The sequence below is a fragment of the Megalobrama amblycephala genome, linkage group LG21 (assembly GCF_018812025.1).
Source record: "Megalobrama amblycephala isolate DHTTF-2021 linkage group LG21, ASM1881202v1, whole genome shotgun sequence".
NCBI lineage: Eukaryota > Metazoa > Chordata > Actinopteri > Cypriniformes > Xenocyprididae > Megalobrama > Megalobrama amblycephala.
The window spans coordinates 8,529,043-8,546,980 of NC_063064.1; the positions used below are offsets into that span (position 1 = coordinate 8,529,043).

Consider the following 17,938-nt stretch of genomic DNA (forward strand, 5'->3'; position numbering starts at 1 on the left):
TGGTTGAAAGAGTGTTTATATGGTTACTAAAGCTGTTTTGATACTTTCTTAGCTTGATGTTGTGGTTGTTCAGGGTGGTTGCTAGGACAATGCTATCTATTCCACACAGAAATCTCTGTAATATTTAATTAAGAGTCCTAAAACTGGGCTGAGGTCTCTCCTTTTTTGTTAGTCTATAGGAGTTTTCAACACATTTTATTGTCTGCTAGGCAAAAGAGTATGTCTGATCACTTAGAAAAGTAAATATTTGTCTTTTTTTCAGAAAAATACTGTAAACATATTACACTAAAGATCTGGGGCCGTATTCACTAAACATTTTATCTTACCACTAATAGTTCTCCTAAATAGCAGTAAAAGTTCTTAGCTAAGAGTTTTCTCTTAAAACCTATTTACAAAGCTGCTGAGACAAACTTTTACTAAGGAATAGACTGAAGTCTTAAGCTAAGAGTAAGGGGAGGGATTGACCTCGTTGCTATGGAGTATAAACATAGTGATTGGCTGATGGGGGAGGAGTCAGCGATTTAATCATAGAAATATTGTAGAATGAGGTGACATGTTTCCATATTAAAATAAAGGTTTAAAATACAAATGTTGCCCTATTCAAATAAATATTTTTTAATAAAAATGTTGCCATAGTCAAAATAAAATGTTGCCATTGTTGCCATAAAGGTTTTAAAATGTAGGCTAATTGTCACTAATTAAACTATACAGTTAATTGTCTGCCTCTTGGATGTCTGCATCTCAAGAGAATGCAGAATTCAAGCGACAAATTATGTTTTATACAAAAAATTTGGGAGAAGCACATTCAAACAGTCTTTCTAATCAGCTCAAGAGGAGGAATATATACACAGACGAGAGCCGACTCACCTATAGTTACTTCGACAGTTTTCTGCATCCCTCTGCCACCCGCTCCTCACTCTTCGGCTGGGGATACGAGGAGAACTTTGGGTTTGGGCTAAATTCCAAGCTCGGAGCCCTCGATCCCCTTGGACAGCTCACCAAACCACACATACATATATATATATATATATACATATACATATATATATATATATATATATATATATATATATATATATATTTTACTCTATTCAATCATCTGTAAGTGTGAACTCATGAAAACCATTGCCACAGGTAATCAGACAATATTTATTTATTTGTTAAAGATTTGTTTTTGGCATCTCATTGTATATTCAAATCTATAAATCAAAATGTATTGCATTTATGAAGAAAAGGCTCAGCACCCAAGGCTCTATCGCTATTGTCTCATGGTGTTCAGTATCTCATGGTGTTCAGTGTGGATTAGGACTGTTTGTGATTTGGTCTTAGTGATTTAGGAGTCCTCTTGACTACTCCTAATGTTTCAAAGACATAGGAGCTAGTTTTAGCGCTAAAATGCTTTGTGAAATACTCTTAGAGCAAAAATTTAGGACTCCTAAAATTAGGACTGACACGGCCATTATTTTTAAGAGTTTCTCCTAAATCGGCAAGTTAGGAGCTACTTTTAAACTTAAGATGTTTTGTGAATACGGCCCCTGTTAATTAGTTTAGGGTTAGTTTATGCATAATTTCTAGTTTATATTAATAAAATAACCACATATAACATGTAACAAGGACACTGTGAAAAAGTTACCGTTAAATGAAAATTTACTCACCATAAATGGTGAAAAATGGTTAAAAAAAATCACATTATATGTAATTTTAATGTAAATTACTGTCAAATTTACTACGGTTTTAAAAACGTAATTCATAATTTATATATTGTAGTCTCTACATTTTTAATACAAACCTGATTCCAAAGAAGTTGGGACTGTCACGGTTGTAGATCCGCAGTCTCATTCGGTCGTCTGTGTTTACGTTGTGCTGTCACGTTAATTGTTTCATGTGGGCGTCGCCGCTGATTGTGTGATCAGCGGCAGCCGTTTCCTATCTCTGTCAGCCTATATAAACGCCTTGTCTTTCGTTTCATGTTTGTCAGATCGTTGCTTGGAGTCTCCGGTTTATGTCCTTCTGTTTCTTCGTGTGTGCTTCCGTTGGATTAAGAGTCTTCGTGTTCATGTTCCAGTTGTTGTTCTTCGTTGGATTCTTCACGTCTTCACTCACTACCACGGACCCCAGCACGATCATCTAGCACTTGGACTTTCTGGCACTTCCGTCTTCACTTCAGGCCCATCAAAGTCCCTGTGTCGCCGTCTCCCTGCTGCTGGTTACCTGTTGCTTTTGTTTACCTGGTGTGAAGCTCAATAAATGAGATTTTCTGACTTGCGATTGCATCTATCCTTATTTCACGTAATAGGGCACTGTACAAATTGTGAATAAAAAAGGAATGCAATAATTTACAAATCTCATAAACTAATATTTTATTCACAATAGAATATAGATAACATATCAAATGTTGAAAGTGAGACATTTTGAAATGTCATGCCAAATATTGGCTCATTTTGGATTTCATGAGAGCTACACATTCCAAATAAGTTGGGACAGGTAGCAATAAGAAGCCGGAAAAGTTAAATGTACATATCAGGAACAGCTGGAGGACCAATTTGCAACTTATTAGGTCAATTGGCAACATGATTGGGTATAAAAAGAGCCTCTCAGAGTGGCAGTGTCTCTCAGAAGTCAAGATGGGCAGAGGATCACCAATTCCCCCAATGCTGCGGCGAAAAATAGTGGAGCAATATCAGAAAGGAGTTTCTCAGAGAAAAATTGCAAAGAGTTTGAAGTTATCATCATCTACAGTGCAAAATATCATCCAAAGATTCAGAGAATCTGGAACAATCTCTGTGCGTAAGAGTCAAGGCCGGGCCCTTAGATGGCACTGATTTTCGGGCCCTTAAGACGGCACTGCATCACATACAGGAATGCTACTGTAATGGAAATCACAACATGGGCTCAGGAATACTTACAGAAAACATTGTCAGTGAACACAATTCACCGTGCCATTCGCCGTTGCCAGCTAAATCTCTATAGGTCAAAAAAGAAGCCATATTTAAACATGATCCAGAAGCGCAGGCATTTTCTCTGGGCCAAGGATCATTTAAAATGGACTGTGGCAAAGTGGAAAACTGTTCTGTGGTCAGACGAATCAAAATTTGAAGTTCTTTTTGGAAAACTGGGACGCAATGTCATCCGGACTAAAGAGGACAAGGACAACCCAAGTTGTTATCAGCGCTCAGTTCAGAACATTTACATTTACATTTATTCATTTGGCAGACGCTTTTATCCAAAGCGACTTACAAGTGAGGAATACAACAAGCGAGTCGTCATGACGAGGCAAATAGACAAGAAGTGCTCACAATAAAAGTTATCGGCAGTGCTCAGAGTATCCTAAGCTACAATAGAGAGGAAGTGAAAGGATAGGTATAAGAAATTTTATACCTGCATCTCTGATGGAATGGGGTTACATGAGTGCATGTGGCATGGGCAGCTAACACATCTGGAAAGGCACTATCAATGCTGAAAGGTATATCCAAGTTCTAGATTAGAACAACATATGCTCCCATCCAGACATTGTCTCTTTCAGGGAAGACCTTGCATTTTCCAACATGACAATGCCAGACCACATACTGCATCAATTACAACATCATGGCTGCATAGAAGAAGGATCTGGGTACTGAAATGGCCAGCCTGCAGTCCAGATCTTTCACCCATAGAAAACATTTAGTGCATCATAAAGAGGAAGATGCAACAAAGAAGACCTAAGACAGTTGAGTAACAAGAAGCCTGAATTAGACACGAATGGGACAACATTCCTATTCCTAAACTGGAGCAACTTGTCTCCTCAGTCCCCAGACGTTTGCAGACTGTTATAAAAAAGAAGAGGGGATGCCACACAGTGGTAAACATGGCCTTGTCCCAACTTTTTTGAGATGTGTTGATGCCATGAAATTTAAAATAAACTTTTCCCTTAAAATTATACATTTTCTCAGTTTAAACATTTGATATGTCATCTATGTTGTATTCTGAATAAAATATTGAAATTTGAAACTTCCACATCATTGCATTCTGTTTTTCATTCACAATTTGTACAGTGTCCCAACTTTTTTGGAATCGGGTTTGTATATTAATATGCTATATACAAATAGTAAATCATTGTCACTGTAATTAACAAAATTATTATTGTTTAATTAGCTCATAGAGTTACATAATGTTTTTAAGCTTTGTTAACAACTTGTTTAATTGTAAATAGTTTTCACTTTAGATTAGGTCATGGAACATTGGAAAAGTCATTAATTAAGTGCTTTAAACCAACCTTTATTGGACATTAGTTTTAAGTGTTCCTTAAAATGTATATACAGTACCTGTGAAAAGTTTGGACACATTACAAGAAGTCTCTTAAGCAGCACAACTGTTTTCAACATAATAATAACAAGAAATGTTACCTGAGCACCAAATCGGCATATTAGAATGATTTCTGAAGGATCATATGACACTGAAAGCTTGAATAATGACTGCTGAAAATTCAGCTTTGCCATCACAGGAATTACATTTCAAAATATTCAAATAGAAAACAGTTCTTTTAATTTTTAATAATATTCCATAATATTACTGTTTTTACAGTATTTTTTTTTTAAAGAAATGCATCATTGGTGAGCATAAGAGACTTCTTTCAAAAACATTCATACATATGCATAACCTTATTCCCATAGCTAAACATATACACTTTTTAAAAATAAAATAAATAGCATAATCTTGTAAATATGTCAATACTGTATGTACAGTGGGTACGTAAAGTATTCAGACCCCCTTAAATTTTTCACTCTTTGCAGCCATATTGCAGCCATTTGCTAAAATCATTTAAGTTCATTTTTTTCCTCATTAATGTACACACAGTACCCCATATTGACAGAAAAACACAGAATTGTTGACATTTTTGCAGATTTATTAAAAAAGAAAAACTGAAATATCACATGGTCCTAAGTATTCAGACCCTTTGCTGTGACACTCATATATTTAACTCAGGTGCTGTCCATTTCTTCTGATCATCCTTGAGATGGTTCTACACCTTCATTTGAGTCCAGCTGTGTTTGATTATACTTGATTGGACTTGATTAGGAAAGCCACACACCTGTTCTATATAAGACCTTACAGCTCACAGTGCATGTCAGAGCAAATGAGAATCATGAGGTCAAAAGGAACTGCCTGAAGAGCTCAGAGACAGAATTGTGACGAGACACAGATCTGGCCAAGGTTACAAAAAAATTCTGCTGCACTTAAGGTTCCTAAGAACACAGTGGCCTCCATAAACCTTTAAATGGAAGACGTTTAGGATGACCAGAACCATTCCTAGAGCTGGCCGTCTGGCCAAACTGAGCTATCGGGGGAGAAGAGCCTTGGTGAGAGAGGTAAAGAAGAACCCAAAGATCACTGTGGCTGAGCTCCAGAGATTCAGTCGGGAGATGGGAGAAAGTTGTAGAAAGTCAACTATCACTGCAGCCCTCCACCAGTTGGGGCTTTATGGCAGAGTGGCCCGACGGAAGCCTCTCCTCAGTGCAATACACATGAAAGCCCACATGGAGTTTGCTAAAAAACACCTGAAGGACTCCAAGATGGTGAGAAATAAGATTCTCTGGTCTGATGAGACCAAGATAGAACTTTTTGGCCTTAATTCTAAGCGGTATGTGTGGAGAAAACCAGGCACTGCTCATCATCTGTCCAATACAGTCCCAACAGTGAAGCATGGTGGTGGCAGCATCATGCTGTGGGGGTGTTTTTCAGCTGCAGGGACAGGATGACTAGTTGCAATCGAGGGAAAGATGAATGCAGCCAAGTACAGGGATATCCTGGACGAAAACCTTCTCCAGAGTGCTCAGGACCTCAGACTGGGCCGAAGGTTTACCTTCCAACAAGACAATGACCCTAAGCACACAGCTAAAATAACGAAGGAGTGGCTTCATAACAACTCCGTGACTGTTCTTGAATGGCCCAGCCAGAGCCCTGACTTAAACCCAATTGAGAATCTCTGGAGAGACCTAAAAATGGCTGTCCACCAACGTTTACCATCCAACCTGACAGAACTGGAGAGGATCTGCAAGGAGGAATGGCAGAGGATCCCAAAATCCAGGTGTGAAAAACTTGTTGCATCTTTCCCAAAAAGACTCATGGCTGTATTAGATCAAAAGGGTACTTCTACTAAATACTGAGCAAAGGGTCTTAAGACCATGTGATATTTCAGTTTTTCTTTTTTAATAAATCTGCAAAAATGTCAACAATTCGGTGTTTTTCTGTGTCAATATGGGGTGCTGTGTGTACATTAATGAGGGAAAAAAAATGAACTTAATGAACAAAATGATTTTAGCAAATGGCTGCAATATAATAAAGAGTGAAAGAGTGAAAAATTGAAGGGGGCAATACTTTCCGTACCCACTGTACTATGTGAATGTAAGTAAAGAGTGAAAAATTTAAGGGGGTCTGAATACTTTCAGATGTCGTGAGAACCCATGGGAGTGAGGACCAAGAGAGTAAAGTGTGGACATTTTTGTTGGTCCTCACTTTCTGAGACCTCTTTAAAAGCCTGTTTGAGGGTTAAGGCTTGGTTTTAGGGATAAGGTTATAATTGGGTAAAGGGTGTGTGTGTGTGTGTGTGTGTGTGTGTGTGTGTGTGTGTGTGTGTGTGTGTGTGTGTGTGTGTGTGTGTGTGTGTGTGTATGTGTGTGCGTGCGTGTGCGTGTGTGTGTGTGTAAAACATGTTAAGGAACACTTAATACTAATGCAATCAAAGGTTTGCTTAAAGCACTTAATGACATTTTCCAATTTTCCATGACCTAATCTAAAGTGAGAACTCCACACTATTTACTCCTAACAACCATTAACAACTTCTTTACTACTAGTTTAAAATACTGTACATCACTTCTATGGTTAATAAGTTGTTAACAAAGCATAAAAAAAAATCTAACAATTTTATGAGCTAATGAAACAATAATAATTTTTTTTAATTACAGTGACAGTGGCTCACTATTTAGCCTATTAATATATTAACAATTAGAGACTACAATAAACAAACTATGAATTAACTATAAACCAATAGTTTGCAAATGATTTGTAAGTACTTTATTACTGTATAGGGCTACTTATTATAAAGTGTTACCAAAATGAGGCTGTTTTACTCTAGTGTTCATTTCAGCTGGAAACTGCAGTGTTATAAATATACAAGATTTATATATATAAAGTGTAATAACACACCTGTTCTCAACATGCTGCTGGATTTAAGATGTAGATAAATAACATTTTACAAATAAAAAGTAATTAAATTTTTTTATAAAAATTATAATAGTATATGAATGATACTAAAATAGCCTTGTCATCACCTTGTAAAAAAGCACTAAAATAATTATTCCACTATATCTTGAATATGTTCATATTTCTAATTATATATATATATATATATATATATATATATATATATATATATATATATATATATATATAAGAATATTCAATTTCCTTGTCATTTCCAGTCTATCTGACAGAAATATATATGCTGGAAACACATTCCAATAACCTAGTCCTCTGTAGTAACTCAAGAAACAAATCACAAACACATGCATCAAAATCAGACACATTCATATGAGATACCAGACATAGAAGTATAGCCATACAACAAACAGAGATCTCAGTGGATTCATGCAGTAGTACTTCAGTAGTCCGTAGAGTAAACAGCAGGCAAGTTTAGATTATATAAGATATTCAGCAAAGGGTCACAGCATGGAGCCTTGGATGGCGCTGGAAATTCAGTAAAAGACAACGAGACCCAAAACCAGAAAGAGAATGAAAGAAAAATAGAAATAAAAAAGCACGGGGGTGGAGTAACCACAGAGGATATGTGTGAGCACAACATGGTGTTCAGACACTTCAGATCCTACCACTGTGTGAATAACTGATAAAAGCCTCCACAAGCGACTTGGATGATATTGTGCAAAAGTTTGAAAGGAATGTGAAGCTCACTAATGAACTCAGCGACATTTCAAGAGGAGGGAGAGAGCTTCCACTGTGAGGTCTTCAACATCTCCTCCTGCTGAGATCTGGGGCTCCATAAGCCATCTGTTGCACCCCTGCTACCTCCAGAAAGCAGGAAAAAAAAAGCTTTTCAAAGAGATGAAAGGTTGAAGCTTTTTCTCTATACTTCCTCAACTGGAAGATCTAAGAAGGTTACAACTTTTGAGAGTTGTCTGATACTGAATGAGGTGAGTATAGACCACATACGGGACACAGAGAACATTTTCTTAGTCATTACCAGCTAACTCTAATTGGTTTCTATTCTGGGAAGTATATGTAGGTCTACTTCAGTTAGAGTTTGCTTGAGTTTGTGTTTAGGATTGGGTCATGTTTGATGTGTAGAAGCAGTTGGCTGGACTCTATATGACATGAGGGGATGCTGTCCGTGGCAGATTCACACCCACCAAATCTGCCGGACTGTGAAGACAAGAACAGCCATCAAGAAAGGGTGGCACTATTGAAGAGTCTTAATAATATTCTGCTAAAAAACTAAGCTGCCTTGCTGTCTACTGCCTACATAGGTAGCTGCCTTCTAAGGCAGCATCCTCACTGAAATGGAGCCTCATTAGTGACTGATTTGGAATGCACATAGACAGCTTTGTATGTCTTCCTCAGGCAAAGAACATGGGAGACTTGATTCACATTTGATTTCAAAAGAGTTTGGTGTTAGCATGTTGCCAAGCTAATAATGTTATAGGCTACTCTAATTAGAACAAGATTACTTAGCGCACAGTGAGTAAAATAGTTCATTATTAATATGTTTTAACTATTTTTTTAAAAAAAAGTATTGTATGAATTTTCAGTATTGTATGAATATTTAGGGTCAAGCACTGAAGGTTCGATGGCACCTATTGCATCCATTCAAAAAATGCTAATAGCTTTTAAATAATTTAGCTTATTTTAGTGAAACTGGTCTTTATAGATTTCTTGAGTCATACCAAGAACATTGATACCAATTATGCCATGTTCGGTCAAACTTGCAGTCCGCCATGTTGATTTTTTCAAACTTCTCCTAGACCGTTGAACCAATTTTCACCAAAATTGGCTAAGATCATGCATGCCAGCAAAAAGTTATCAAAAGATTTTGGATAGACCAAACCATTTTCAAATAATAACTAGTCTTTAATTACTTATTGTTGCAGTTTTTTTTCTGAAGCTCCTAGTCATGCTTGCATGTCTCCTTGTTACTTTTGTTCTTGGCCCCAGTAATTGCTGCTTGAACTATACTTATAAATTACATTTTTCTTTTGCTAGCTATCATGGATGGATCTTTCAGTACCTGACAAGAATATGCTTCTGTTTAACATGGTTCAGTACTTCAGCCAAAGTGATGTAAGGAATGAAAGCGAAGTTAATATTTAGAGGTGTAAAAATTATGCACAACGATTACAATGTTTTGCACCAATTTTGTCATTTCTACAAATGGATTGTATGACCCTATGAAACAATACTGCATATTTGGCATAAATTGTTTATCAACTTTCATGTCACATGGTTTTCATATATAGATGTACCCCATTAACAACAACAACAAATTAGTACCCAAGAATAATTTTAAAAAGTAAATAATTTTTTTTTTTTTTTTCAAGACAGACAAATTCCCATTTCCTCAATCATTTTTTCTCAACTTTGAAACAGGTTACATATAAATTTCTAAAGTAACAGTTTTGAGTATTAGTACATTTACTCTTTGACATAAAATATAATTTATTATGATACATCCTTTTTAAATGTGTAAAAACCATTAAATTAGTTTGTCTCTCAAACTCCAGTCCACCTGTTACTTTGGTGCTAACTGCCCTTTAAAATCTTAAGCATAAGTTCTGAATCACATGAGTTGCTAGAAGTGACAGTTTCCTTGGAGGGAAAGCATCTCCAAAAGCAAAGTATGTATTATTCATTAACTTTTCTCTCTTTTCCTAATTTTTAGAAGACTTATCTAATAGGGTAAAACATAACATGTCCACCTTGTTGTCAATTTATACTGGAGTGGACATGAAAATGTTTCTTTCTTTCTTTCTTTATTTTATTTTTAAATTAAGTGTTTTAATATATCTATTCAATTGTACTCCTAAATGTTAATATTCTGCTAGCATGTTGTTCTTTCTGAGCTAGTAACAGGCTTCATTAGTTTATGTCCACCCTGTTATGGTCAAATTTCATATACGGAATATTTAATCTGAATTATTAGGTTATACTTGAGCTATACTGAGCATTTTCTGACCGACAGACATTTTCTCCCTCTGATAAGACTAAAAGAAAAGAACATAATTTTCAACAAATCTGCTCAGTCCAAAATCCACAAAAAATTAGGAATGACCCAATTATGGAATTTAATAATCTATATTTATTTACTATAATATCACCTGATGTGCTACAGAGACCACACCATATATGCTGAGTATGCTCTTACTTAAGAAAAGGGCACAATTTAAATGTAGAAAGTTTGGCTTTCTATGTAAATTTGAGTCCCTTTGAACTAAATGTTAATTTAATTATTTGTTGTTTTCTCTTCAATTACAAAATGCTCTGAAATATTTGAAGAACTTATTTGGAAACACAACTGAGATGCACCTTGTGATGATTTTATTACTATTGATTATATTATTGATTAGATTTTACTGGCTATTAAAAGATTGTAAGTTGTTAATTCTATGACCCTGACTGATTATAAAGTGACCTTTGTCTGCCTGTACATTACAGCATTTGAATCAATAGTTTAGTAAATGTTTCAGTTACATGATGTGCAAGTCTATCACACATATTCAAGGGTCTACCTACTGTTCTTCTTTGTATTGATGTACTGATTTAGTATCACTATTGAGGTGACAGGGGCTGATATTGAATCAAAGACAAAATTTTGGTTTCAAAACAATCATAATGCCTAGACTTTATATGGAGGGACAAAACACAGTCTACAAAAAAACCAATAATATCCCCGTAATAAGGATGTCATAAGTACAAGTTTCATACTTTGTACAGAAAAAGAGTATTTGCTTTATCACAATTTCTTTTAAATGTAAGTCATTATTGTGCTGCTGGCGTGTTGGTGTGTATAAGCACTTTATATGTGACTAAGATCAATCAGATGGGGAAAAAAACAAGTGCTTAGCTTTGCAAATTGCATCCTTTCAATCTTGCACTGAGAATCTGAGATAAGGTTGACCGAAACATTGAGATTTCACATGCAGCCTCTTAAAATTTAAAAAATCAAACAAAAGAATGCTTCAAAAGAGGGAAATAAACCCATCTACACAAATGAGAGCAGCCATCTCTTAACAAACAGTTTCAGCAATTTCACACCTCACATTGTTCGTTTTGGCAGCTCTAAAAGTGTCAAGGACACAAAGCGTGTAACAACAGGCTAAGTGTTAAAATTGCCATAAGGAGAATCCATCTGGTGCCAAGAGAGCTCAGGAAAAGATAGCGAGAGATCCTGCCTCCAATGTGACTGCTTACAACACATGTGGAGCTTCATCAAATATCACTTTTGTTTCGCAGTATCACAACTGGCTCCCTGCAACGTGTCCTGATATCTTCTAGCTAAGCATCCTGGCAAAATGCTCCTCATCCTCACAGCAGGGAAAACTCCTTCATCCTGTCCCAAAAACAGACAGATGTACAAGCACACACACTCTCCAGCAGGACTACAGTCTTTATTGGCATGTTCGTGAGGCGTGAAGACAACAAAAAGAAGGCAACGTGGAGAACCATGCCATATGATCAACCATAAAACTAGTCTACACGGAAACATCTCTGCTGAATCAAAGCAGATTCTGTATAAGATAAGTGGAACAGTGGGACAGTGTCTCATTTGTTAAGCAAATAGACCAGCTGTCTCCAGTGTCCAACAAAGACTGATTCCCAGTTTGCCAGCAGGACATTGAGGCTGGAGAACAAATCACACAAAGGTCTTTATTGATCTGCTTTGGGGTCTCTTAATTGCTGAAGCGATTGGAAGTGTTTTAGGGATGGGCTACATTTGGAGCATCTGTTCTTTCTTAACAATCACACTCTAGCAGAGGGTCATTCGATCATGGTATTGATGACTTCTTCATTGCAGTCGATGTCTTGATATCACTGTATGGCATGATGTGACCAATATGTGTATCGTCTTTTAAAAAATGTATTCTTTATAAGTGTGGCTCTGTAAGTAGAACGCACATTGGGGACACACAATTATTAAGCAATACCTGAAGACATTTAAGTTTAAAAAAAGAAATAGTAACCAGACAACGGCACCAAGAGAATGACCAAGAAACAAGAATATCACACTTTTCAACTACATTTCTAAGATGTGCAGCTCTGCAAGTATGACTACAGCGCACATGAATTTACAGCATTTATTGATTCCAGAAAACAATCTATCTAAAACGATGTCAAAGAATCAAGTTTTTCACCATACTGTAAAAAAAAATGTTGTTACAGTACATTTAGGGCTACAGTAAAAAATAAAATTAAATTAAATTATAATTGATAAAATGAATAATGTTATTATAATATTTTAGTAATTAAAATCTGTTTGTTACCTTAAAATGGACCAATAATAATAACACAATAGAAGACAACATGATGACAAAGTTTCTGAATTTATTCCAGCAGCTGTGGCCATAGAGACAAATAAATGAAAAATTATAAAAACATAATTTTAACAATATTGACTTTTAACTTTTATTTTTATTTATTTATTTTACAAAAGTTTACAGTAAAATTAAGTATTGCCTTATACATATACTTTCCTTATATAAATATTTTTTTATCAGTTTAGTTTACAATTGATAGGTTTTTACTATATCCTTTTCCATTCTTTTTCATTTTTTTATATATATATATATATATATATATATATATATATATATATATAGTCCATTATCTACATTATTCTCTCTACATCAGACGGCCATGTGTAATGATGTGTGCAGAAAGAGGAAGAGACTTATTTGGAGTCTAATTAAAATTCATATGTAATTGCATGCTTTCAAACTCAGCTGCCCACTCAAATCAAGACACACAATTATGATATGAACATAAAGATAACTATAATCAAGCTTGGGCACTCACAGGTGCGCGCACACAGACGCACTCTCCTACATAGTCTACACATTGTGCGCAAATTAAACATTTTCTAATAAAACATTTTTGCTCTTATAAATCAATGAAGTATATTAAGAAGAGACGGCGATTATAGTCTAGAGGCTGTATCCTGATTAGAAAAACGTGAAAATGCTGGTCTTAATGGTTAGGTTTAAAACAAAACTGTTATTCATAACCATCTTTCTAAGACAAACTTTGCGATTTGAAAATAATACAAACTAAGAAAAAAACATACTGAAAAGGAGAATGATAAGAATAGAAAGGAGACAAAAGTTGCTGTCGTTTTTGCTCTAATAGTAAATAATAAATGAACCCCCCGAGCGAAATGTACAAAAAAAAAAAAAAAAGCTTCATATATTTCAATCAAAAGATTTGCGCAAACAAAACATACAACATTCTGTAAAGCATTGAGCATGAGTATAAGAGCAGGACTCTTACCGTGTATTAATGCGTTGAAAGGGAGCCGAATGAAGAAGCAGACCATAGATTGAACTGTCTCGGGCTCCGATTGTCGAGCGCGCTCCCTGATGCGCGCCGCTGTGAAGGCTGATGTCAGTGATGATGAGAGAAAATCACCGAACAAGTTCACTACACATTTATCCCTCAGGAAAGATGACGAAAATTAAGCAGAATTTCTCACAATGACATATCTCCTCAGAAAAGCCATCACAGGTAATACGGGAGTCATTAATCATTTTGGTAACACTTTACAATGCGGGTGCACTAATATGCATTAATTCATGCTTAACTAATGCACAGATAATCATATTTTAATGTATGACTCATGAAGAAATAAACCATTAATTAATGATTACTGCATCAGCAACTAATAAAGATTCTATATGATTAATAGATTAAGTAATATATGAATTGTATCATTATATGAAATGTATCATTATGTTATGACTTGACTTGTTGAAGCACATGATTATTAACTAATTGTTAGCTAATATGTCATTGTGGTTTTGACATCTACACTAAGCCATGGATGGATTTCAATTTCCAACTATCTACAACTGGGATTTAACTGTACCAGATGAACTGCTGCATCCAACAACGTTGTTGTTCATGGCACAGGAATGTGTCAGGTTAAGCTTGAGGTCTAGGATTCAAAGGTGGAACACTGAGAACATATGGCCAGACACTGCTATTTTGTAACACTGTGTCAAGACCGGACAAAGAGAGTAGAACCCATTATAATCAGTGATGGTGATACTGCACTGGATGCGGCACGACGCAACACAACACAACAAAACATCACTTCAAATGGACTTGCAATGGTCTGTCATGTCCAGTGTAAACAGCTGTTGCGGCATGACTCGATAATGGTCGCATCCAGTTTAAACACAGTGCTGTCACAGTAGAACACAAAGCAAACAGGTAGATCCAAGTGCAGCGATAGGGGTTTATTTAGGGCAAATCCAAAAGCGTAATCCAGTTAACAAGCAGGGGTCAAAATCCAAAAACAGCAGTCCAACAAAAAACTAGAAACAAAACCAGCGAACTAGAAACAAAACCAGCGAACAAGAAAACCTGGGAACAGACATCTGGGGTGACATTAACAACGAACCCCAAACACAGACAGAAACACCTCAGTATAAATACACAAACACTAATGAAATGATGCCAAACAGGTGAGTGCAATGATAATGAGATAATGAGTCCGGGGAGTGCGTGATGGGATATGTAGTCCTTGGGGTGAAAACAGTCCAGGATGGAGTGCCCTCAAGTGGCTAATTCGGGCACTCTCACTGACGGTCGTGACAAGTGCAACCTCAATCTGTAGTTCAGATTCTGGTGTGCTGATATTTGTGTGCAGCCCAACTTATGCATCCTTCAAACAACTTCTCTGTCATTACACTCACTGCATGTGCAACTGTCAAAAGCCATTAATTACATATTAGCTAACAATTAGTTAATAATCATGTGCCTCAACAAGTAAAGTCATAACATAATGATACATTTTCAAATCATAGTTAACGATTAATTAAAGCAGACAACTGGAAGTTGAAGTACATGGCTTCAAACCATTGTGGTAATTAATACATTTATTTACACTTTTAGTTAATAAAATATGTTATTAAGGAATTGATACATTATGACACATTTAATTAATAACAACTCATATATTAATAATCTATTAATCGAAACTTTATTAGTTGCTAATGCAGTAATCATTAATTCATGGTTTAGTTCTTCATGAGTCATACATTAAAACATGATTATCTGTGCATTAGTTAAGCATGAATTAATGCATATTAGTGCACCCATATTGTAAAGTGTTACCATCATTTTTCTATTACTTTGTCTAACTTTAAAATTTATGTCTTGTAGGAAAATTATGTAATTTGGCAGGGATCAGCACAATTCCTCAAAAAGAGAAAAGACTGCGAGAAAGTAAAATATTTAGGTATAGTAGCCTAAAACGGCCTCCTCCCGCTCCAAAAATTCTGCTAAAACAGCTTGGTAGCATTCTTATTCATGTCAATAGCATATGTCAGACTGGCGCAAAAAAACTTCTAGTAGCCTACTACACTATTTAAAATCTGCCATCTTACTCATGGCAGCTCAGTTCTGCTGCCAGGTTGTTTTGAGCCAATCATCTCAGCTGTTAATGACATGTGGCTAGGCTACTGTTGAGCTGCAGGAAAATGACATCATGACAACACTGATTTGCTTATGAATCTCAAGAACATGCAGAGGTGAAGAAACAGATGAAGAATGAAGAAATAGATGAAACTGAGACAAACTAAATCCAGAAGAACTGTGGCCCGTGTCTCCAAGATGCTTGAAGAAACCGACCTGCAAAGCGACAGTGTCTGTGAGTTTTAGGCACTTGTGTAAAAATGCTGTAAAGTGAGGATGCTTTCAAAAACTACTGTCATAAATAGATTTAATTTATCAATTAACTTCTTTTAACCAAAATCAAATCAATATTTGGTGTGACCACCTTTTGCGTTTAAAACAGCTTTTGTCCAGGTACACTTGCGCATCGTTTTTCAGGTAGCTTTGCAGGTCGATTTCTTCAAGCATCTTGGAGACACGGCCACAGTTTTTCTGGATTTAGTTTGTCTCAGTTTCATTTGTTTCTTCATGTAATCACAGACAGATTTGATGATGGTGAGATCAGATCTTAGTGTGGAGCACCGGCTGTTGTCAGACTCCTTGTGCTTACAAAAATCTCACTGGATCTCAAAAATCTCATCTTATTACAATTAATGGCAAAATGAATGTTTAGAAATATGAACTGATATTTCCTACTGACACATACAGCAAAATATATAAATAACTGGCTTGAAACCCTTTTTTTGAAAATACTGACATGCCTAAGACTTTGTATATACAGTATATATATATACATTATATATATATATATACACACACACACACACACACACACACACACTAAATGTACTCACACACGTATGTATCTAAAAAATTATATAACACTATAACACTATAATTATATAACCTATGCTTACTTGTGGAAGTCAGCAGACTACAACCATGGAATTTTCATTTAGCAAATCATGTCTAAATTAAATTTCACAGATGCCTTTAAATTTCCTTGCTGCCTCTGGCAGTAACCCATGTTACATCAGTATATGTGGAAATAACTTGAGGCTTTTGTTGGTCAAAAACATCACAAGTCATTAAGCTAATAATGAACTAAACACAGTCAACAAGAAATAAAGAAAGAATGGGAATTATATGCTGGAGGACCCTCTGTCTGCAGGTTTGCATTATCAGCAGATTTCAGCACAAGAAATACCCTGTTCAGTACTAAGCACAGTAATAAACAACAGCTTCTTTAAAGTCTGAAACTGCATCTCAGTGAAGGTGCTGTGCCTGTTAAAAAAGAAAATAAATAATAGTAATAATAATAAAAGCTGAGCCAAAAAATCTCAAAAAGAGACCAAGTCCACACCGTAATCAGCAGCCGAAAAAATTACACATTTTATTTTTCCCCACGTCCCATGTTCCTTGTTCCTCTGTCTCCTTTGATTAAACAAAGCCAGCTTTTCTCTGCACTCAAAGCACTTTACACATGGAAGGGGGGAATCTCCTCAACCACCACCAACATGCAGCATCAACCTGGATGATGCGACAGCAGCAATATTGCGCCAGAACACTCGCCACACAACAGCTTATTGGTGGAAAGGAGACGAAAGGAGTGATGAAGCCAATCAGTATTTATAAGGGGATGATTAGGAGGCCATAATGATGAACAGAGGCCAATGGGCAAATTTGGCCAGGATCAGCCCTATTCTTTTTCGAAGGAAATCCTGGGATTTTTAATGACCACAAGAGAGTCAGGACTTCAGCTTGTCTCATCTGAAGGACGGTGCTTTTTTTTTGACAGAATAGTGCCCCCATCACTATACTGGGGCGTTAGGACCCACACAGACTACAGCAGGGATGGGCAACTTCAGTCCTGGAGGGCCACTGCCCAGCAGAGTTTAGCTCCAACCCTAATCAAACACACCTGAACCAGCTAATCAAGGTCTTTAGGATTAGTAGAAAGTTATAGGCAAGTGAGTTTTTATCAGGGATGGAGATAAACTCTGCAGGACACTGGCCCTCCAGGACCGGAGTTTCCCATCCCTGGACTACAGGGTGAGCAGCACCTCTTCCAGCAGTAACTTAGGAGGTCTCCCATCCAGGTACTGACCAGGTTCAACTCTGCTTAGCTTTAGTGGGCAACCAGTGGTAATACAGTGTAATAGCTATTCATGAATTTTCTTCAGCTTCACTTAAACCCCAGTTCCTGCTGAAGAAAATCAGTCCCAAAGCATGATGCTGCCACCACCATGCTTCACCTTGGGTATGGCATTTGTTTTGATGATGT

General features: G+C 36.3%; 1 protein-coding gene across 2 annotated transcripts in view; it reads right to left on the reverse strand.

The window, feature by feature from the left end:
• The window catches only part of draxina (dorsal inhibitory axon guidance protein a), a 44,213-nt gene extending 30,542 nt beyond the window's left edge, over window positions 1-13,671 (reverse strand). The window contains exon 1 of one of the 2 annotated variants that reach the window (XM_048173481.1): window positions 13,528-13,671. The gene's annotated coding sequence lies outside the window, so the exon portion shown is untranslated. The remainder of the gene's footprint in view (window positions 1-13,527) is intronic. The other variant, XM_048173480.1, reaches the window with a different exon arrangement.
• Window positions 13,672-17,938: the final 4,267 nt, after the last annotated feature.